Below are 12,546 nucleotides of genomic sequence, written 5' to 3'. Positions count from 1 at the left end.
CATTTACATCTTTTAGACTGGACTTCCCTGGTGGCTCAGATTGTAAAGAATCTGCCTGCAATGTGGGAGACCTGGGTTCGATCCCTGGGTTAGGAAGATCCCTAGAGAAGGGAATGGCCACCCACTCCAGTATTCTGGCCTGGAGAATTCCATGGAGAGAGAAAGCTGGTAGGCTACAGTCCACGGGGTCACAACAGATTGGACACGACTTAGCAACTAATACTTACATGCCTTTTATACAAGGATTTAATACATTTGTGAAAAACTGACAAGACAAATAAACTTAAGCTTGGACCAAATTAGTGAAGGAATTCAGCAGAGTTGCTTTGCTTTGTTTTCTCTATCCTGAATTCCTTGTCTCTAGGGTAAGATTGTCTCTCTCCCTCTTCATGCAGACAGAGTACCTTTCCTATATGAGACTTGTTTCCTGCTTTCAGGGGGGACAAAGAAGTGTCAGAACATCATTCTTGCACCAGCTGTTTCTCAAATAACTTTAATTCAAAATAGTCACTACGCCAAAGTGGCATATTTGGCGGCAACTTGCTTTGAATCCCATCAGTCCTCAAAGCCATTCTAGAGTTTCAGCTCAGTTCAATCGCTCAGTTGTGTCTGACTCTTTGTGACCCCATGAATCACAGCACACCAGGCCTCCCTGTCCATCACCAACTCCTGGAGTTCACTCAAACTCATGTCCATCAAGTCGGTGATGCCATCCAGCCATCGCAGTCTCTGTCTTCCCTTTCTCTTCCCGCCCCCAATCGCTCCCAGCATCAGACTCTTTTCCAGTGAGTCAACTCGTCGCATGAGGTGGCCAAAGTATTGGAGCTTCAGTTGTAGCATCAGTCCTTCCAATTAACACCCAGGACTGATCTCCTTTAGAATGGACTGGTTGGATCTCCTTGCAGTCCAAGGGACTCTCGAGTCTTCGCCAATACCACAGTTCAAAAGCATCAATTCTTCAGCGATCAGCTTTCTTCACAGTCCAACTCTCACATCCACACATGACCACAGGCACTCTTATTAAAAATGGCTGACATTTATGTGCCTTCCAGTGCACACATATAACTCCCTGAATGAAAAATGGAGTCTTGCTCCAGTCCCTTGAATCTTCCCTGGCTTGTAAATGCTGTGCTGGTTTCAAGTCTAGCCTCAAAGACCCTTGCTGGGTTTTGCTACCGGCCTATGGGAGATTTGGACACCTGGAAGCAGTGCAGGCTATTTTACCAGAGACAGAAGCTGCAAGAGAGTCGTGTGGAACCAGACATGTACAAGAAGAGGTCAACTTGGAATCCTGCTGCACCTAGCCTTTGAATAATTCCAATATTGCCATTGTTCAGTTGCTCAGTTGTGTCTTACTCTTGGCAACCCCATGAACTGCAGCACGCCAGGCTTCCCTGTCCTTCACCATCTACAGGAGCTTGCACAAACTCATGTCCATTGAGTCAGTGATGCCATCCAACCATCTTGTCTTCTGGCATTCCCTTCTCCTCCTGTCTTCAATCTTTCCCAGCTTCAGAGTCTTTTCTAATGAGTTGGTTCTTTGCATCAGGTGGCCAAAGTATTAGAGCTTCAGCTTCACGATCAGTCCTAATGAAGATTCAGGATTGATTCCCTTTAGGATTGACTGGTTTGATCTTGCAGTCCAAGGCACTCTCGAGTCTTTTCCAACACCACAGTTCAAAAGCATCAATTCTTTGGCACTCAGCTTTCTTTATACTCCAAATCTCACATCCATACATGACTACTGGGAAAACCATACATTTGACTACATGGACCTTTGTCAACAAAGTAATGCCTCACTTTTTAATACACTGTCTATGTTGGTCATAGCTTTTCTTCCAAGGAGTAAACATGTTTTAATTTTGTGGCCTCAATCACCATCACCAGTGATTTTGGAGCACCCCAAAAATAAAGTCTGTCACTGTTTTCATTGTTTCCCCATCTGTTTTCCATGAAGTGATAGGAGAGGATGCCACGATCTTCATTTTTTGAATGTTGAGTTTTAAGCCAGCTTTTTCACTCTCCTTTCACCTTTCTTAAGAGGCTCTTTAGTTTCTCTTTGCTTTCTGCCATAAGGGTGGTGTCATCTGCCTATCTGATGTTATTGATATTTCTCTCAGCAATCTTGATTCCAGCTGTGCTTCATCCAGCCCAGCATTTCCCATGATGTACTCTGCATATAAGTTAAATAAGCAGGGTGATAATATATAGCCTTGATGTACCCCTTTCTCAATTTGGAACCAGTCTGTTGCTCCATGTGTGGTTCTAACTGTTGCTTCTTGACTGGTGTATAAGTTTCTCAGAAGGCAGGTAAGGTGCTCTGGTATTCCCATGTCTTTAAAAATGTTCCAGTTTCCTGTGATCCACACAGTCAAAAACTTTAGTGTGGTCAGTGAAGAAGAAGTAGATTTTTTTTCTGGAATTCTCTTGCTTTTTATATGATTCAACAGATGTTGGCAACTTGATCTGTTTCCTCTGCCTTTTCTAAATCCAGCTTGACTATCTAGAAGTTTTCAGTTTACATACTGTTGAAGTCCAGCTTGGAGAATTTTGAGCATTACTTTGCTAGAAAGTGAAATGAGTGCAATTGTATTGTAGTTTGAAGGTTCTTTGGCATTGCCTTTCTTTGGGATTGGAATGAAAACTGACCTTTCCAGTCCTGTGGCCACTGCTGAGTTTTCCATATTTGCTGGCATATTGAGTGCAACACTTTCACAGCATCATCTTTTAGGATGTGAAACAGATCAACTGGAATTCCATCACCTCCACTAGCTTTGTTCATAGTGGTGCTTCCTAAGGCCCGCTTGACTTCCCACTCCAAGATGTCTGGTTCTAGGTGAGTGATTACTCCATTGTTGTTATCTGGGTCATTCAGATATTTTGTGTATAGTTCTTCTGTGTATTCTTGCCACCTCTTCTCAATATTTTGCTTCTATTAGGTCCATACCATTTATGTCCTTTTTGTGCCCATCTTTGTATGAAACGTTCCCTTGGTATCTCCAGTCTAGTCAAACCAATATCTAACTGCAATCTCTTAAGACCCCAAGGAATAACCATCATACTGAGCCACTCAATTCACAGGTTGTGAGAGATAAATGGCTTAAATTGTTAATTTTAGATCAGTGAGCCACTTCAAGATAGGGAACTGGGACCCATAGTTACTAACACAATCTCCTTTCATAGGACTTTAATTTAAAAAGGGCTTGTCATCATTAAAACTTTTGCATCTTTCCCCTACTAATAACAAATTTGAGTGTTAGATGGTATTTTAGGGGTAAGTGCAATAGCCCTCTCTGTGCTCTCCTCAACCCTTAGAATTTATCTTCAATGAAGTAGTCACAGTAATATTTTTAAAACATGACTTTCTGTTGAGACCCCTATAATTGTTCCCCTTCTGACTCAAAGTGAAAAATCAGTCTTTACCACACTCTTTCTTTTGTTCTTACATATTCCTCTTTTCTATCCTTACCTTATTTCAGTCACACTGATTTTTCTGTTCCTTGACCTCTTCAGGTTCCTGACTTACAGCCTCTGACCAACTGCTGCTTGTACGAGCAAAGCTTTATTGTTTTTCACTTGCTCAGTTGTTTCCAACTCCTTGATACTCCATGAACTGCAGCATGCCAGACTTCCCTGTCCTTCATCACCTCCTGGAGTTGGCTCAAACTTATGTCCATTGCGTCGGTGATGTCATCCAACCATCTCATCCTCTGACAACCCTTCTCCTCCTGCTTTCATTCTTTCCCAGCACCAGTGTCTTTTCTAATGAGTTAGCTCTTTGCATCAGGTGGCCAAAGTATTGGTGCTTCAGTGTCAGCATCAGTCCTTCCAATGAATATTCAGGGTTGATTTCCTTTAGGAAATCAGGAACCAGGAGAGCTTAGCCTGTGTATCACCATAGCCATCTCCCTCACCTCCTTCGGTGTGTCTATCTAACCTCATCATTGCACACCACTGCCATCCTTTTTACCCTTCTCTGTGTTTTCTTTGTGTTAAAGCAATTATCTCATTATAACATTCTATATTTAATGATGTATTTACGCATCATATGTTTGTTTTCCTCCTCTCTTTTCCAGTATTACTTCCATGAGGACAGTGGTACTTTTGATCATCCTCCCACTCTAAGGGCTCAGTGGGTAAAGAATCTGCCTGCAATGCAGGAGACATAGGAGACATGCATTCAATCCCTGGGTTGGATAGATCCCCTGGAGGAATAATTGGCAACCCCCTCAAGTATTGTTGCCTGGAAAATCCCATTGACAGAGGAGCCTGGTGGACTTCAGTCCAAAGGCTGCAAAGAGTCAGATGCTACTGAACATGTGCACCTACATACCACTCTAAATACCTTAAATGTGCAGTTGACTATATCTGCCAAGTGAAGAACTAAATGAGTGGTTCATGGGGAAAGTTTGGATGGTTTAAAGTGCTATTTAAAATAAAAAATAAAAAGTCACTGAATGGAAAGATTTCACCAGCTTTAAACTTCTCCTAAACAAGAAGCGAAGATAGAGTAAGTTGAATCTTTACTTACACTTTGTAATAGCCTGCCAAATATTTTGGGATCAAATATTTGGTAATATTGTATTTTATATTCTATAGTTTCATCACAAAACATAATGAAGCACCCAATCTAAAAAAAAACATGTTAATGAAATATTTACATCTGTTTCATGATACTTGGGGAGGAAGTTTCCCAGGTGGCACTAGTGGTAAAGAACTGCTTACCAAATGGGAGATATAAGAGATGTACTTTCAACCCCTGGGTTTGGAATATCCTGGAGAGAAGGAGATGGCAACCCACTCTAGTATCCTTGCCTGAAAAATCCCATGGACAGAGAAGACTGGCGGTCTGCAGTCCATAGGATTACAAAGTCAGACACAACTGAGGTGACATACAGCACTATGATACTTGAAATATTATTTTTAGTAATTGACAATTGTAAATATAGTGTATTTGTTTTTTATCATACATCCTTGGACATTTCTCTGGTTTATTTTACAATTACTAATCAGGAAGTAATTCCTTTCTCCTAATAAACTGATTATAAAGTATGGGAGAAACAGAGTCATCCTGATGAACCCCAGGGTTTGATCAAAGCAACTGGACAGATGGAATGGCCATCAGCTAAAATGGAGAAAAGATACAGATAGGGCAATTTGAGGGGGTGAGTAATCAGGAGCTTTGGGATATATTGATTTTAATATCTCTACTTAACACCTAAGTTTATCTATTCAGACACATCTTTGCAGCCTCTAAATTCCTGAAATCATCGCTAAAAAGAATAGCTGCAGATTGCTGGCAAATGGTGTTTGCAAAGCTATTTATTGTTTTTTTTTTAAGGTGTAAAATGGGAAGACAAATACTAATCTTTTAGATTTGTTGTGAGAATTAAATATATTATGAATATTAATAAATCACAAATTACTTTGCATAGAATAATATGTTAGATGTTTTCATGTTATGTGTAAAAAAGGACTTCTCTTAATAACTAAACTGGTTCTTCATCATTACAAAACGCAGAGAATGGTAACTTCAACTAGATGTGATAATAAAACATCAGATGTCTGTTCAAATACATATAATCTAATAATTTTTGTAAGCACAGACATAATAAATCACAAACCAAGGAGACTCAAATGAAGATTATTTCCTTTGTGCTTGCATAAGCATTTCTTTCACCTTTCCAAAGCTTAAGATTGAGAGCTAACTAGAGATCTGAGGGAAAAACGGCAAAATTTAGGCCTGGTCACATACTGATCACAAACCTCTAGAAAACACAGTGTAGGTGATGGCCTTCTCTTACTCTGGGGACCTAGTAATTGTGTAGACCTTCCCTTCCATAACTTCTGTGAATACAAATGAAGTGTTCAGGTGGAATTTACATAATAGGTGACTGCAGCTATCTTATCATGAACTTGACTTTTTTCTACATAGCTACAAATAGCAAATTCCTTAAGTGCATAATATATATTATAAACTAATAGACTTTATAATTTAAAGTTTGAAAGAGTTTTTCCCTAAGTTCATCTAGACTGCCCTGACACCTTAAAAGTGAATGTTTCATTTTTTTTCCCTTTGGTTGCTGAACAGATGAATATTAATACTTTCAAATGATGGTGAATGCATATTTTTTATTGGAGGATTATTGCTTTACAATGTATGGTGGTCTCTGCTGTACATCAGTGTGAAACAAGCATGGTCATATATATATATAGATCCTCTCCCTCTTGAGCCTCTCTATTCCCCTCATTCCATCCCTCTGGGTCATCACAGAGCACCAGGATGGGCTTCCTGTGCTATATAGCAGTTTCCCACTAGTTATCTATTTTCACATGATAACCCTGTGTTTTTAAATGTTATATGTAGAAAACTAATTTTGTGTCCAAAGGTAGTATTGCTATAAGATATGTCACAAACACACTTTTAGCAAAATATGAACAATGTGTTCTAAATACTTCCTTTACCTCAACCCCAGTTATGTAATGGAGTGTCAGGTGACTCAACTTAGAGAATAAAAGCTAAAGGAAATTCACTTCTCTGTTAATGTCTTTAATTCAAGAGGAAAATACTAGAACATCAACCTACCATGCTAATTATTTGCATTTGGGCCACAAAGTTCTGCTTTCCCATTGAATCATGCTATTTCCTTTATCAGTATTTGTTCATTCACTGCACTGACAGCCAAATTAAAAAAAAAAAAATGCCCATGACATAGGCTTAGGACAATCTTAAATCTGGTACAGCAGTTTTTGGTTGGAGTGACAGATGTGAGTGTGAAGGAGGGATTAGGATCTATGTGTGTCACGGTGGTCCTGTGCTGATATCACATGCTATAAAGCAGATTATAGTGTCAGTAACAGCTGGTGGTGACATTAGACCATTGGCTTCTTTGTTCCTCCTGCATTACCTCCAGAAAATACATTAGAACAAAGGCAAATAAGCAGAATAATTTTATGTAATAGTAACTACTGTAAACAGAATTAAATGATAAAAAGACAATAGGAGTATGATGGGAGTGTGATTTAAAGAGTTGTCAGAGAATGATTACCTGAGAAGGTGCCTTTTGAGGTGAGATTTGAATGGCAAGATGATACAAGCCATGAGAAGAATTTGGGGTCAAGTGAATAAGATGGAAAATATGCCAAGTGTAAACAGTCTAGGAAGGAAATGAGGTTGGTGTGATGCAAAGAAGAAAAAAAGACCAGTGTATAGTAAGGGTGAAGTTGAATAGCATGAAATAAGTTTTACTTGCTTTGTAGTGGAAAGAAAATTATTGTATTCATAACTGTGATCAAAATTGTTCCTAAAGAAAGTTCTCTATATCTAGTAAAATAGCCATCAATCTTCTTGGAAAGATTAGGTTAAAAGTTGAGAGTATATTCTGGAGCAAAAAAAAAAAAAATAGACAAAAATCTCAGTATGAGGAATAAACATAATTTGGAAGGAAAAGGAAGAGGAGCAGAGAAGAAAGGAGGAAGACAGAACAAAGAAACCCTTTGGAATTCTGACCCCAACTTGATGGAAAAAAATCCAAGTTTCTTTGAAAAACTGATATTTTTAATGATTAAGTTTTTAATATAGCCATGAAATTAAAAGATGCTTGATCCTTGGAAGAAAAGCTATGACAAGTCTAGACAGCTTATTAAAGGGCAGAGACATCACTTTGCCAACAAAGTTCTGTCGAATCAAAGCTACATTTTTCCAATAGTTATGTAGAAACGTATGTGACAGTTGGACTATAAAGAAGACTAAGTGATGAAGAATTGATGTTTTTGAATTGTGGTGCTGGAGGAGACTCTTGAGAGTCCCTTGTACTGTACAGAGATCAAGCCAGTGAATCCCAAAGGAAATCAACCCTGAAGGTTTATTGCAAGGACTAATGCTAAAGACAAAGCAAAGGAGGAAAGGAAAGATATAAGCATCTGAATGCAGAGTTCCAAAGAACAGCAAGGAAAGATAAGAAAGCCTTCCTCAGTGATCAATGCAAATAAATAGAGGAAAAGAACAGAATAGGAAAAACAAGAGATCTTTTCAGGAAAATTAGAGATATCAAGGGAACATTTCATGCAAAGATGGGCTCGATAAAGGACAGAAATAGTATGGACCTAACAGAAGCAGAAGATGTTAAGAAGAGGTGGCAAGAATACACAGAAGAACTGTACAAAAAAGATCTTCACGATGAAGATAATCACGATGGCGTGATCACTCACCTGGAGCCAGACATCTTGGAATGTGAAGTCAAATGGGCCTTAGAGAGCATCACGACGAACAAAGCTAGTGGAGGTGATGGAATTCCAGTTGAGCTATTTCAAATCCTGAAAGATGATGCTGTGAAAGTGCTGCACTCAATATGCCAGCAAATTTGGAAAACTCAGCAATGGTCACAGGACTGGAAAAGGTCAGTCTTCATTTCAATCCCAAAGAAAGGGAATGCCAAAGAATGCTCAAACTACCGGACAATTGCACTCATCTCACATGCTAGTAAAGTCATGCTCAAAATTCTCCAAGCTAGGCTTCAGCAATATGTGAATCATGAACTTCCAGATGTTCAAGCAGGTTTTAGAAAAGGCACAGGAATCAGAGATCAAATTTCAAAATCTGCTGGATCATGGAGAAAGCAAGAGAGTTCCAGAAAAACATCTATTTCTGCTTCATTGACTATGCCAAAGCCTTTGACTGTGTGGATCACAATAAACTGTGGAACATTCTGAAAGAGATGGGAATACCAGACCACCTGACCTGCCTCTTGAGAAACCTGTATACCGGTCAGAAAGCAACAGTTAGAACTGGATATGGAACAACAGATTGGTTCCAAATAGGAAAAGGAGTACGTCAAGGTTGTATATTGTTACTCTGCTTATTTAACTTATATGCAGGAACGCTGGGCTGGAAGAAGCACAAGTTGGAATCAATATTGCCGGGAGAAATATCAATAACCTCAGACATGCAGATGACACCACCCTTACGGCAGAAAGTGAAGAGGAACTCAAAGGCCTCTTGATGAAAGTGAAAGAGGAGAGTGAAAGGGTTGGCTTGAAGCTCAACATTCAGAAAACAAAGATCATGGCATCTGGTCCCATCACTTCATGGGAAATAGATGGGGAAACAGTGGAAACAGTGTCAGACTTTATTTTTCGGGGCTCCAAAATCACTGCAGATGCTGATTGCAGCCAGGAAATTAAAAGACGCTTACTCCTTGGAAGGAAAGTTATGACCAACCTAGATAGCATATTAAAAAGCAGAGACATTACTTTGCCAACAAAGGTCCGTTTAGTCCAGGCTATGGTTTTTCCCGTGGTCATGTATGGATGTGAGAGTTGGACTGTGAAGAAAGCTGATCACCGAAGAATTGATGCTTTTGAACTGTGGTGCTGGAGAAGACTCTTGAGAGTCCCTTGGACTGCAAGGAGATCCACCCAGTCCATTCTAAAGGAGATCAGTCCTGGGTGTTCATTGGAAGGACTGATGCTAAAGCTGAAATTCCAATACTTTGGCCACCTCATGCGAAGAGTTGACTCACTGGAAAAGACTCTGATACTGGGAGGGATTGGGGGCGGGAGGAGAAGCAGACGACAGAGAATGAGATGGCTGGATGGCATCACCGACTCGAGTTGAGTGAATTCCAGGAGTTGGTGATGGACAGGGAGGCCTGGCATGCTGTGATTCATGGGGTCGCAAAGAGTCGGACACGACTGGGCGACTGAACTGAACTGAATTCTAAAGATGAAGCTCCAATACTTTTCTCTCTTGATTTGAAGAGCCAACTCATAGGAAATGACCCTGGTTCTGGGAAAGATTGAGAACAGGAGATGAGGGGCTGGCAGAGGATCAGATGGTTAGATTGGTTCACTGACTCAGTGCACATGAATCTGAGCAAACTCTGGGGCATAATGAAGGACAGGGAAGCCTTCTGTGCTATAGTTCATGGGGTTGCAATCTGTGACACAAGTTAGTAACTGAACAACAACAGCAAATGACATAATCACTTGATTTTTGTATATATTGCAAAATGATTACCACTAATAATTTATTACTAAAGGATTTCTACTAAAATATAGAGCCGACATTGAGAAAGATAAAGCCTTGAATGGTGCCGTTTGCTGTCACCTAACCATCACCTCTTCAGTTCAGTTCAGTTCAGTCGCTCAGTTGTGTCCGACTCTTTGCGACCCCATGAATCACAGCATGCCAGGCCTCCCTGTCCATCACCAACTCCCGGAGTTCACTCAAACTCATGTCCATCGAGTCGATGATGTCATCCAGCCATCCCATTCTCTGTCGTCCCCTTCTGCTCCTGCCCCCAATCCTTCCCAACCATCACCTCCTAGCTTCCATTAAAATTCTACTGCATACAGCTGCCTGTGTTGAATTGGGTGTGGCATGGAGATAAGAAAAATTGCTGTAAGATTTGAAATGGGGAATAAGAATTCCACAAGAGCCAGAGCTGGAAGAAAGGTAGAGTAAGGAAACAGCATTCACAGAAAGCTCAGTTTCAGACAATCTAGCACATACCATAAGAAGTAGGGAAGAAAGAGTCTCTGCTATTACACAATCTCACCCTTTATCTCCACAAAATTCTTTCGTTTGTCCTAGAAGCAATGAGGATTCAAATTAGTAAAATCAGGCCCTGCCAACACCAATGATGTATCAGTATTGGCCGATCACTGATGATGAATTTATGTTATCATAGTTCACAGGGGGGCAATCTTCAAACAAACAAACAAAGCAAGCTTTCCTAATCAAACTGAAGATCAGAAAAATGTACTACCCTGAATTCAGCTCTGACCTCACACTGGTCAGAATGGCTATCCTCAAAAAATCTACAAAGAATAAATGCTGGAGAGGGTGTGGAGAAACGGGAACTCTCCTATGCTATTGGTGGGAATGTAAATTGATGCATCCCACTGTGGAGAACAGCATGGGAGTTTCTCAAAAAACTAACAATAGAACTACCATATGACCCAGCAATCCCACTCCTGGGCTTGTATCCAGAGGAAACCAGAACTCAAAAAGATATACACACCTTTATGTTCATTGCTACACTATTTGCAACAGCTAGGTCATAGAAGAATCCTAAATGTCAGCAACATGGTTGGACATAGAGATTGTTATACTGAGTGAAATAAGTCAGAAAGAGAAAGGTAAATATTATCTGATATTACTTACACATGGACTAAAGAATAAAATGAAGGTACAAATGAACTTATTTACAGAACAGAAGTAGAGTCACAGATGTAGAAAACTGCCGGGAGCCAGCGAGGGAAATCCTACCAGTGGCAAAGGTAAATTGGGGAAGAAGACTGACGGGCAAAGGCTAATCAGGACTCGAGGAACCCCCTGGACTTACCTGAGCATCTACCCCAAAGAAAACCGGAGTCTGACTGCCTTACTATCTTACGCCTCTTATCAAGTCCTCTAATACTTACGGGGGCTTCCCCCCAACCACCTTTCTCTGAAAACATTAATTCAGAGCTGTAGTTAAAAAGTTCTCCTCGGCTTAATAGGAGTGTTCCAATCCAAGCCCCTCTGATAGCTTTCTAACTTGCATGACAAGTTTGTCCGGGCTCTTACAACTATGAGTGTGACTGTTTATAGCCTCCCAGCCATGCAAGGACAGAAAGCCTAATATTCTAAAATACAGGAATCTGTTGAAGAAGTTAAAATCATTAGAATAGTACTAAAAAAGATTTCATTGTTGAATCAATGCTTGCTGCAAAGTTTCCTCTATCTATTGTATCCTTGGAAATATATTAATCACATATAGAGAATATAAGTAGTAGCCTTTGATTTAACCACATCAGATCTTAAGTTAATAAATTCCTTTCTTGTAGCTCACTACACCTGTGCCTTATAGGAATGTAACTTTGTCATGTGTCTAGCACCTGACTTTAGGAAAGTCACCTTAAAAGAATATAAGCCTTTTACTAGCTAACTAGCCTATTGTTAGGAGAGAGGGCCATAAACTGTTAGCAGGCCCCCTGGCCAGAAGATGATGTAAACCACCTAAAACTTTTATCACAAGACACACAAAAATAAGCCCTGATCCTGATAAGGGTCAAGACTGCTGACCCCGCGTGATTTTGGCGTGACTCTATACCTCCCTTTTTCTGTTTCTTATGTACACAACTTAGGGTATAAAAGCAGCACTGGAAAATAAAGTTTTGGGCCTTGCTCACTGAAGCTTGGTCTCCCCGTGTCGTTCTTTCTCTTTTTCCATCCTTTTCTCTATTCTCCTTTTTCTGGTTGAGATCCTTGGAGCGCTGGGCCCTCTGAGTTTACTTATCTGCCTGGGCTTCTAAGACCCACTTGAGGGGGTGCCCTGGTGGGGTACCTCCAGTGATTCGAGAGGGCGCCTGTGGCCTATGTAAACAGAGCAAACCCTGTGCTGGGGTTTTATTGGTTTCCAGCGTAAACCAAGGAATCATCAGCCCCTGTCTCTCTCTCTCTCTCTCTGTTTCTCTCTCTCTCTCTGACACCGACGCCGTTCATCCCGAGGATACCCTGGGCCATATCGAGGCTGGTCCCCGATAGAAAACAAGTATACA

The sequence above is a fragment of the Moschus berezovskii genome, chromosome 4, assembly GCF_049115385.1.
Source record: "Moschus berezovskii isolate FMDL1 chromosome 4, NW_MosBer_1.0, whole genome shotgun sequence".
In the NCBI taxonomy this organism is placed as follows: Eukaryota; Metazoa; Chordata; class Mammalia; order Artiodactyla; family Moschidae; genus Moschus; species Moschus berezovskii.
Note: the sequence above shows the minus strand (reverse complement) of the source record.